A 12,178-nucleotide genomic window follows, 5' to 3' on the forward strand; every position below is an offset into this window, starting at 1 on the left:
CCCCAGCCAGACCAGTGACTATGGGGATCAGGGCCCGCTGCGCGACCCAGCCCCTCCGGTGTCCACAGCCTCCAAAGGTGCTCACAGCCCTTGTGTCCAAACTGTGTAGGCATTAAATGACAATTACTTGAAATGTTCAAGAAATAGAATACTATTATTAAAATAATTTTTATTTGATTGTTAAGCAATAACTACAATTTCAGCACACTTAATATTAATCTTTTTAAAACATATAAGGCCATTTCTTTGTCTTGCATTCTCAACATTATTGAATATTCCTTTGAACACTTATAATCTTGCAGGGCCTCAGGATCCTCATAGTGAGCGTCAGTAATCCCTGTATAGGATGGGAAGGGGATGTCTTTAGTTGCGTTCACTCCAGGGTATATACCCTGGAGGTTGGATTTGTGATTTAATACCTATTATGTAGTATATTTTTATTATAACTTTCCCCTTGCATCTAGATGTTGAGTTTTAAACAATGAAAAGTAGTTTACATTATTTGAGACTTCCGATGAGTGGTAGCTTGTTCATTTGACATGATGTTAAAATTAGAAAGCATAACAGTCATGTTGCAATCCAAAATTATCTCTTTGAACTTTTTATCAAAATGCTACAACATGTTTTAAACATTTAATTTTTAATTTCAAGTGAAAATTCAATGTTTTATTCTTAAAATATTGGGTTTTTATTAGATCATGATAATAGAAAATGACATCAGAAACAAGAAATAATTCTCTAATGAAGTTTGATAAGGAAAGTTTATGAGATTATCTCAGATTGAGAATATTTCTCTCGATGGAAAATAAAATGTTGGAAGATATTAAAAGAAAGCAACAGAAACAAAAATAAAGGAAAGTTATCAAATACTTCATTCTTCTCTTTTTTACTTCCCCAGTTCCAGCCTCTGAGCCAGAAATAGAAACCAAACTGAAGGTTCAATGAGTAACCTATCCCTCTGCTACTCTTGCTAACAGAATCAACCTATGGATGAAACCCAATGTAACAAACTCATTTTGCAACTCAAAAAAGTGAGAAACTTGGCATATACCTTCTTGAATTCAAAAACTAAAATTCTATAACAAGAAAATATTGGAATATTCCTTCCATTTCACCTATATTATCATATATTTATTTAAAGTGTCACCTTCTAGAAACATTTCATATCCCACATTCTCCATGTAAAGATGCTCTGATTTCCTGGACTAGATAATAACCTTTTTTTCCTCTAAAATACTAAAGTTAATTCATTGCCTTCCAACATCATTTTAAATCAATTATTATTTATTGATCATAAAATTAAGTGTGCTATTTTTAAAACTTTTATTTATTTATTTATAGAGGCAGAGATGGTAAAAGAGAAGGAGAGAAACATCAATGTGTGGTTGCCTCTCACATGCCCCCTACTGGGAACCTGGCCCACAACCCAGGCATGTCCCCTGACTGGGACTCAAACCAGTGACCCTTTGATTCGAAGGCTGATACCCAATCCCCTGGGTCACACCAGCCAGGGGTAAATGTGCAGTTCTTAAAATATAATTTATAGTAAGTTTTAAAGAATAAAACAAAAATCAGCCACAATGCAACCACCAAGTAATAATCCTTATTAGGGCTTAGATGTTTTATTTTCCTTTTTATACATCAAATGTATAGCTACATTTTTTTTGTTTCAAAAATTGGAAGACATTCTGTTCATGATTATATTTTTCATTTACCAATACTGCATAAACACTTTCCATGTTTTAAATATTTTTTAAAAACAACTTAATGGGGATTCTACTTTCAATATAAGTCAGTAAACTCTTAAAATTATCCTCCAATTATTAAAAACTATAAATTAGGCCAAAGCACAGACATTCAGGAGAGAAGTGGTCCTCTGCAGACTCCATGGGTCCCGAGAGCCAAGCCTTCTCAACTACTGCTGGTGACTTGTGTTTTCAGAGAATTAAAAAAAAAAAAACCCTTCCAGGAACTGAAAATGCTGAAACCAACCAGTGTCCAAGTTCCCACCGTAGATGCAGAGCTGGAGTTCACCATCCTACCAAATACGACAGGAAAACAGATTTTTGATCAGGTGGTTAAGACTATTGGCATGCTGGGAGTGTGGTACTTTGGCCTCCAGTTTGTAGATAATACAGGATTTCCCTACCTAGCTGAAATTTGATAAGAAGGTGTCAGCCCAAGAGGTAAGGAAGAAGACTCCTTTCCAGTTCAAGTTCAGGGCCACATTCTTCTTGAAGATGTGTCTGAGGAGCTCATCCAGGACATCACACAGAAGTTCTTCTTCCTCCAAATGAAGGGGGGCTTTCTTAACAATGGGATTGACTGCCCTCTTGAGACCACAGAGCTTCTCAGCTCTTAGCAGTGCAAGCCAAAGTTTGGAGACTATAACAAAAAAAATGCAGAATTCTGAGTACCTCAGCTTCATGCAGCTGATCCCCCAGTGAGTCATGACCCTCACAAGCTCACCACAACCAGTGAGAGAACTGGATCCAGATGTGGCACACTAAGCACCTCCAGATGCTCAGAGAGTGAGTGCTATGCTGGAGTATCTGAATATTATCCAGGAACTGGAAATGTATGGAACCAATTATTTTGAGGTAAAAAAAAAAATAAGAAAGGAACAGACCTTTCACTTGGAGTGGATGTCTTTGGACTAAATACTTATGAGAAAAATGATAAGTTGACCCCAAAGATGGGCTTTCCCATGAAGTGAAATCAGGAACAAACTTTTTTTTAGAGTAAAACATAATCATTTCTTTTTAAAATTTACTTTATTTTTATTGTTGTTCAACTACAGTTGTCTCCATTTTCCTCCAACCACTCTCCCCCACTTCACCCACCCCCACCTCCCACCCTCAATCCTACCCTCCTTTGGCTTTGTCCATGGGGGGAAAAAAGGAGCCCAGTCCCCTTCTGCCTGCAGGATCTCAGATGACCTGTAAAACCAATTTGACAGGTTTAAAATCATCAAGAGCCTTCCCCCTAACAAGAGTAAGACAATAGGACCTGGAGCTGTGACAAAACCTGAGATGGATCCAGAAAGAAGTCAGAAGGCGAACACCAATAGCTGAGTCAAATCTTACTTCCCTATCTTTCAGATCTTTCTTTTTTTAGTTGTTTTTCAATTATAGTTGCCCCAGTTTTTCCTCCATTGCTCTAGCCTGCCCCATCTCTCCTCAGTCAGTTCCCACCCTGCTGTCCATTACCATGGGCCTTTTATACATGCTGCTTGACTGGACTCTTCCCTTTATATCCCCCATTATCCCTTTCCCTCATCCCCTCTGGTCACTGTCAGTTTGTTCCTCCCTTACATGTCTCCAGTTGTATTTTGCTCATTTGTTTCTTTTGTTCATTAGGTTCCTGTTATGACTGAGATCATATGGTGTTTGTATTTCGCCACCTGGCTTTTGTCACCTAGAATAATACTCTCCAGTTCCATCCATTCTGTCACAAAGGGTAGGAGCTCCTTCTTTCATTCTGCTGCATAATATTCCATTGTGTAAATGCACCACAGTTTTTTGATGCACTCATTTACTGATGGGCATTTTGGCTGTTTCCAATACTTGGCTACTGTAAATTGTGCTGTTATGAACATTGGGGTGCATAGGGTCTATTGAATTGGTGTTTCAGGATTCTTAGGGTATAATTGCAACAGTGGGATCACTAGATTAAAAGACAGTTCCATCTTTAGTTTTTTCGAGGAAATCCCATACTGTTTTTCATAGAGGCTGCACCAGTCTGCATTCCCACCAACAGTAAACCAAGGTTCCCATTTCTCCACATCCTTGGCATCAGTTGTTTGCTGACTGGTTTATGATGGCCATTCTGACCTTGTGAAGTGGTATCTCATTGTGGTTTTAATTTGCAACTCTCTGATGGCTAGTGATGTTGAGCATCCTTTCATATGTCTATGGACCCTCTGTATGTCCTCCTTGGAGAAGTGTCTGTTCAAGTCCTTTAAAAAATTTTTAATTGTACTGTTTGACTTCCTGGTGTGGTTTTTTAGTTCTTTATATAATTTGTAGATAAAACTCTTGTCCAAGATATCATTGGCAAATATGTTTTCCCATGCAGTTGGTTTCCTTTTCATTTTGCTGATTTTTTTTAGCTATGCAGGAGCCTTTTAATTTGATGTATTCTAATTTGTTTATTCTTTCCTTTATATCCCTTGCCCTAGGAGATATATTGGTGAAGATATTGCTTCATGAGATATATGACATTTTACTGCCTATGTTTCCTCTAGGACTTTTGTGGTGTCACGACTTACATCTCTTTCAATAACAAAAAAAAAGTTTGTCATTAAGCCCATCAACAAGAAGGCAACTGACTTATTCTTTTCCTCCCCCCTGCAAATCAACAAGCAGATTTTGTAGCTTGCAAGAGGAACCACAACCTGAAGTTACCCCGCAGGAAGCCTGACACCATCGAGGTGTAGGAGATGAAGCCCCAGGCCCCAGAGGAGAAGCACCAAAAACAGCTGCAGCTGCAACAGCTGGAAAATGAGAAGAGGAGAGAAACTGCAGAGAGAGAGAGAAAGAGCAGATGATATGGCAGAAGGAGGAGCTGATGCTCAGGGTCCAGGACTACCAGCACAAAACCAAGAAGGCCAAGAAAGAGCTCCAGGACTAGTTTCAGAGGGCCCTGCAACTGGAGGAGGAGCGAAAGTGCACCCACAAGGAGGCTGAGAGCCTCCAAGCTGACCACCTGGCCATGTGCTGCATGCCCAGGAGGAGATGGAGAGGCAGGCAGCAGATCAGATAAAGAGCTAGGAGCAGCTGGCTATAGAGCTTGCAGAGTACACTACCAAGATAGCCCTCTTGTAGGAGGCATGCAGGTGCAGGGAGGATGAAGTTGAGGAGTGGCAGCAGGAGTGGCAGCACCAGGCCAAGGAAGCCTAGATGACCTGGTGAAGACCGGGGAAGAGCTGCAACTGGTGATGACAGCATCCCCACCCCTGTCGCTCCCCTCCCCTGCATATGAGCCTGTGGGCTACCACATCCAGGAGAACATGAAGGAGAAGGGCATGGAGTACACAGGCTACAGCACCAAGCTGTTCAGCAAGGACATCCTGGAGGGCCACAATGAAGATAAGCAGATCACAGAGGCCAAGAAGAACTAGTGCGTGCAGTGGCAGCTGATGAATCTATCAAGTGAGCTGTCCTGTGACAGAGACTAGAGCAAGAGGAACCACAACAACATCATCCACAATGAGAACATGCAGCAAGGCTGGGGCAAGTACAAAATCCTGCAGCAGATCTGAGAGGGCAACACCAAGCAGCACAGTGATGAGTTTGAGGCCACATGAAGGCCTGGTCAGGGCTAGGTGGAGTGGGACAGGGCCTCTAGTTGGGGCTCCACTGACGATCACATGCAAATTCTAAAACTTGAAGTATTTGTACTTATCCAAATCTTCTAGACCCTTCCTCCTACTCCTGTTCCTTTAAAAAGAGAGTGTCTGTTTCAGTGGGAATATTCTGGAACTGGGACCAGTGGAAGCATCCCTGGTTTATTTTTTTCCATTTGTATCAGAGTGCCGAGCAAGTTTAATCATCATTACCATCAAATCATTTCCTGTCTTTTGCTTGAGCAGGGCTGATTGAATTAAAGAGAGACATCTGTGTAGTCTGAATAACAAACTCCATGCTGGCATATGTGATGTTAGTCTGTATAATTAAAGAAAACCATGTTGTGGCTTTTATTCTGTGCCATACTTTTTTCTGTATTTGAAATTAGCTCAAATGGATTGATTTGTACTTGATTCTATTAAGGATGCTTCTATGTATATTTATGTTCTCTGAGGTGTGAAAACTTAGGCTAAAGCACTCTTATACACACATGCACACAGGGGTTTCCTCCTTTACTGACAAAATCCTGTGATCATTGAGGATGAACAACACAGGAGGACACTCCACTCTTAGATAAACTTGTCTTGTTTTTTTGGTGTTTTTTTTTTAACAGTTAATGGGCTATGTTGTTGAACTTGCACACCTAATTAATGATCATCTTTAGATTATAATATTTATATATAAGCAATATGGGTTTGTAACAGTTTAAGAAAGGAAAAGTTTTGTCCTACGTATTTTGTTACCTTTTATGGAATGATAAAAACATGCAGATTTGGGAGAGGAATCAGAGTTTGAAGGAAGCAACTGGCATAAAATAAATTTTGGTTTTAGACAAAAAGAAAATGAAGAGAATGAATCACCAGCAAATCTAAACTATAAGAAATGCCAAAGAAAGTTCTTCAAGTGGAAAAGACAATCTTAGGTCATTAGGAATGACTGAAGAGACTCAAAATAATGTAAATATTTGAGTAAAAATGACAAATCATTCAATGTCTTTAAAATAAACACAACTATTTAAAGCAAACAATATGTTATGGAGTTGAAATGCAATTAGTTGTAATACATATGACAAACATTGTATAAAAGAAGGTGAGGAGGGGTAGAAAATGGACCCATGTAGTTGTAAGGTTACTATATTTTATGTTAAGTGGTAAAATACTAATCTTTAGTAGGCTGTCACAATTTCAGAATGCATGCTGGAATCTCCACAGCAACTACTAAAAATTAAATACAGTTAAAAGTTAGTAGATAAAATCACATTCTAAAATACATTCAAATAATCTAAAGGAGGGCATAGTGGGGAAAACAGAAAGACAAAAATAAAAGGAAACAAAAACCAATAGTAGATGTAAAGACAACCATAACAGTATAATACATGACACTACAATGGAATGGTAGAAAGTATCAGAAACACTGTAATTCAAAACTTTGTCTTGAACATACTTTATTTTTATGTGTATAATGTATATATATATATATATATATATATATATATTAAATATGACACAGATATATGGAAAAATAGATTGATATGTTGTATTTGCAAGCAGTGACATAAGAGAAACATAGTATCTATACTCATACCAGCTAAAAGAAATCTCAAGACAAAGAGTATTACTAAAGTAGAGTGGGACATTTATAGTGATAACAATCAATTTGTCAGGAAAGATGTAAATGCACATGTAGTTAATTACAGAACTTTCAAATCCATGAACAGGAAGCTACAGAATTAAAGAGAAAAATAGACATTTTCAAAATCACAGTAAATTTTAATACCCTGCTTTCAGTAATTAATAGAATATATACACAAAAATCAGATTAAGCATAGAGGAGCTGAGCAATGATATCAACCAGGTTGACTTAATTGGTATTTATAGCCTAGGACACCCAATAGCAACAGAATATATATACTTTTCATATGTACATGCTACATTCACCAAGATAAACCATATGTGTGTCCATAAAGCAGATTTCAGTGTGTCCAAAAAGGACTGAAATCACACAGTACACAAAACAATTACAGTAAAAACTAATAACAAACAAAAGTGTTCAAGAGGTTGTGGAGAAAAGGGAACCCTAGTGCACTATTGGTGGGACTGCAGACAGGTACAACCACTATGGAAAAAGTAGGGAACTTCCTCAGAAAACTAAAAATGGATCTGCCTTTTGACCCAGCAATTCCACTGCTAGGATTATATCCTAAGAACCCTGAAACACTAATTCAAAAGAACTTATGCACCCCAATATTCATAGCAGCACAATTTATGATAGCTAAGTGTTGGAAGCAACCTAGATGCCCATCAGTAAATGAATGGATCAAAAAATATGGTACATTTACACAATGGAATTCTATGCAGCAGAAAGAAAGAAGGAGCTCCTACCCTTTGCAACAGCATGGATGGAACTGGAAAGCATTATGCTGAGTGATATAAGCCAGCAAGTGAAAGACAAATACCATATAATCTCACCTTTAACAGGAACCTGAACAACAAAACAAAGAAACAAGCAAAATATAGTCAAAGACACTGAAATAGAGAACAGGCTGACAATGACCAGAGGGGAGAGGGGAGGGAATTTCATGGGAGAATGGGAAGAGTTTACAAGAACAAATATAAAGGACACATGGACAAAAACTAGTGGGGGGTGTGGTAATGGGAGGGAGGTGGGGAGGGATGGGTGGGTGGGCTGGAATGGGAGTAAAAGGCAGAAAACTGTACTTGAACAATGATTAAAATTTAAAAAAATAAATAAAAACTAATAACAATAGGAATCTAAGCAATCCTCAAATATTTGGATCTTAATCAAGATGCTTCTAAATAATCCATGAGCCAAAGAAGAAATTCTAATAGAATTATAATAAAAATAAAATAAAACAGTTCAAAATATTGTGCTTAGAAGGAAACTTATAGTTTTATTTTTTCTGTTTGAAAATATTTATTTATCATTTTTAATTGTTATTCTATTACAAGTATCTCACTTTTTCCCCTTTTTCCCTCCTCCAACCATCTCACCCTCCATTTTCACAATGAAATCCCACACTGTTGTCCATGTCTTTGGGTAATTCATAAATGTTCTTTGTCTAGCCCCTTCTCCTTCTTTCCTCCATTGTCTCCCTCTTCACTCTCCTCTAGTCACTTTCAGTCTGCTCCCCTGTATCTATGCCTGTGGTTCTATTTTGTTCATTGGTTTATTTTGTCCATTACATTCCACTTATAGGTGACATCATATGGTATTTTTCTTTCACCACATGGCTTATTTCACTTACCATAATAGTCTACAGTTTCATCCATGCTGATACAAAAGGTAGGAGTTTCTTCTTTCTTTCTGCTGTGTAGTATTCCACTGTGTAAATGTACCATAGATTTTTTTGATCCATGCATTTACTGATGGACACTTAGGTTGTCAGGCACTTAGACTGTCTTGCACTTAGCTATCAGAAACAGCACCACTATGAATGTAGGGGTGCATAAGTTCTTTTGAATTGGTGACTTGGGATTCTTAGGGTATATTCCCAGCAACAGAATCACTGGGTAAAAAGGCAGTTCCATTTTTAGTTTTTGAAGAAATTCCATACAGTTTTCTGCAGCAGCTGCACCTGTCTGCATTCCCACCAACAATATACTAGGGTTTCATTTCCTATGCAGCCTCTCTAGCACTTGTTTGTTGATTTACTAATGATGGCTATTCTCACCAGTGTGAATTGGTATCTCATTGTGGTTTTCATTTGCATCTCTCCGATGGTTAGTGATGCTGAGCATCTTTTCATATGTCTCTGGGACCTCTGTGTGTCCTTCTTGTAGAAGTGTCTGTTCAAGTGTTTTGCCCATTTTTTAATTGGGTTGTTTGTCTTCCTAGAGTGAAGTTATGTGAGTTCTTTACATATTTTGGAGATCAAACCCTTGTCCGAGGTATCATTGGCAAATATGTTTTTCCATATATTGGTACTCTATTCATTTTAATGCTATTTTCTTTAGTCATGCAGAGGCTTTTTAATTTGATAAGATTCCATTTGTTTATTCTTTCCTTTATGTTCCTTGCTTTAGGGGACATATCAGTGAAGATATTGCTATGTGGGATATCTGAAATTTTCCTGTATATATTTTCCTCAAGCACTTTTATGGTGTCATGGCTTTTATTTAAGTCTTTTATCCATTTTGAGTTTCTTCTGTTGTATGGTGTAAGTTGGTAGTCTAGTTTCATTTTTTTTTGCATGTGCCAGTCTGGGTCTCCCAACACCATATTTTGAAGAAACTGTCTTTATTCCATTGTATACATACATACAAGGGAGCTCCGATAAGCCTATCAGCTGATTTATCAACAGAACCACTACAAGCCAGAAGAGATTGGCATGAAATATTTGAAAAACTTAAAGTTTTAAATGTTTTTTTTGGAAAACCAGAAAAAAAAGGTTAATATCAATTACCTAAATTCCCACCTCAAGAAGCTAAAAATATAAGAACATAAACCAAAAGTATGTCAAAGGAATAATATAAACATGAGAGAAGGAATAAACAGGTAACACAGATAATTAATGAAGCCAAAAGCTGGTTCTATGAAAATATCAACACAATTGACAGAGTCCTACCTGGGTTGATTGAGAAAAATGAGAGAATATATAAATCATTATCAGGAATTAAAAAGAGGTTATCAAATTATGTCCAATAGACATTAATAAGATAATTTAAAGAATAATTTAAAGATCTTTATTTTAACAGTTTTTTAAAATATATTTTATTGATTACGCTATTACAGTTGTCCCATTTCCCCCTTCTCTCCCCTCCACTCTGTACCCCCCTCCCACCCACGTTTCCCCCCTTTAGTTTGTGTCCATGTGTCATACTTATGAGTTCTTTAGCTTCTACATTTCCCGTACTATTCTTGCCCTCCCCCTATCTATTTTCAACCTACATTCTATGCTACTTATTCTCTATACCTTTTCCCCCTCTCTCCTCCTCCCACCCCCCTGCTGCTATCCCTCCATGTGCCCTCCGTTTCTGTGGTTCTGTTCCTGTCCTAATTGTTTACTTAGTTTCTTTTGGTTTTGCTTTAGGTGTGGTTGTTAATATTTGTGAGTTTGCTGTCCTTTTACTATACATGTCTTTTCTTTATCTTCTTTTCTAAGATAAGTCCCTTTAGCATTTCATAAAATAAGGTCTTGGTGATGATGAACTCCTTTAACTTGACCTTATCTGAGAAGCACTTTATCTGTCCTTCCATTCTAAATGAGAGCTTTGCTGGATAGAGCAATCTGGGATGTAGGTCCTTGTCTTTCATGACTTGGAATATTTCTTTCTAGCCCCTTCTTGCCTGTAAGGTCTCTTTTGAGAAATCAGCTGACAGTCTGATGGGAACTCCTTTGTAGGTTACTGTCCCCTTATCTCTTGCTGCTTCTAGGATTCTCTCCTTCGTTTTTACCTTGGCTAATGTAATTATGATGTGCCTTGGTGTGTTTCTTCTTGGGTCCAACTTCTTTGGGGCTCTCTGAGCTTCTTGGATTTCTTGGAAGACTGTTCCCTTTGCTAGATTGGGGAAGTTCTCCTTTATTATTTGTTCAAATATGTGCTCAATTTGTTGCTTTTCCCCTTCCGATTCTGGTACCCCTATAATTTGGATATTGGAATGTTTAAAGGTGTCCTGGATGCTCTTAAGCTTTTCCTTGATTTTTTGAATTCTTATTTCATCATGCTTTCCTGCTTGGTTGATTCTATCTTCTATCTGGTCCACTGTATTGTTTTGAGACTCAGATTCCTTCCTTTCACTATTGGCTCTCCTCCATGTATCTTCCTGCATCTCTTTTATGGTAACCTGCATCCTTTCATCTAAATTGCGCCCAAAATCAACCAATTCTGTGAGCTTTCTGATCACCAGTGTTTTGAACTGCGCATCTGATAGATTGGCTATTTCTTAGTCGCTCAAAAGGATGAGTCCTGGGGGACTGATCTGCTCTGTTGAAAACATAGCTTTCCCTGTCTCTCCTCGCCCCCCCAGTCTGGTTGCTCTCGTTACGGTGGGGGGCAGAGCCTTAGGTGTTCACCAGGGCTGGGCACCCCAGTCGCTAGATTGTGACGTTATATGTGGGGGCTGGGGTGGGAGTGGGGACGGGAGAGAACAATGGCGGTAGTTCCGTTCCCTTCTGGCTCAGACCCTTCTCTGGGCTCCCAGGCTGCGAGTTCTTCCCTGGTCCACAGTCGCTGCCCCTCTGGGGCAGCCGCAGCTTGTGTACTCAGCTGTAGCTTGTGTACTCAGGGACCACCACTATGTTCTTGCGCCCCGGATGGCTATCACGCCGATTTCGCGCCAAACTTTCCCCGACCTCCGCCGCCAACCTGCGCCAGCCCCATGCCCGCCTGGCTCGTCTTCTCCTACCAGTCCAGATGAACACATCTACTTCAACTTCTTGGCTGTCCAACTTCCATTCAGATAAATCCTCTGTCAGTTCTGGGCGTTATTCTGTTTGTAAATTATTGTTGTAAATTTTTGTTGTTCTAATCTTGGTTGTGCGAGGAGGTATGGTGCATCCACCTATTCCTCCATCTTGCTGGAAGTATTTTAACAGTTTCTTTTTTTTTTTTTTCAATCATTGTTCAAGTACAGTTTTCTCTCCCCTACTCCCGTTCCAGCCCCTCCACCCAACCCTCCCCCGTTCCCCCCATTACCCCCCACCCCTAGTTTTTGTCCATGTGTCCTCCAAATTTGTTCCTGTAATCCCTGCCCATTCCCCCCTGAAATTCCCTCTTCTCTCCCCTCTGGCCACTGTCAGACTATCCCCTATTTCAGTGTCTTTGGTTATATTTTGCTAGTTTTTTGTTTTGTTTTGTTTTGTTGTTTAG

The 12,178-nt window shown here is 38.9% G+C and overlaps 1 pseudogene; it reads left to right on the forward strand.

Moving 5' to 3' along the window:
- Positions 1–1,978: 1,978 nt before the first annotated feature.
- On the forward strand, positions 1,979–5,308 carry LOC114504858 (annotated as a pseudogene).
- The last annotated feature ends 6,870 nt before the right edge of the window (positions 5,309–12,178 follow it).

Source organism: Phyllostomus discolor, chromosome X (genome assembly GCF_004126475.2).
Source record: "Phyllostomus discolor isolate MPI-MPIP mPhyDis1 chromosome X, mPhyDis1.pri.v3, whole genome shotgun sequence".
NCBI classification, from domain to species: domain Eukaryota; kingdom Metazoa; phylum Chordata; class Mammalia; order Chiroptera; family Phyllostomidae; genus Phyllostomus; species Phyllostomus discolor.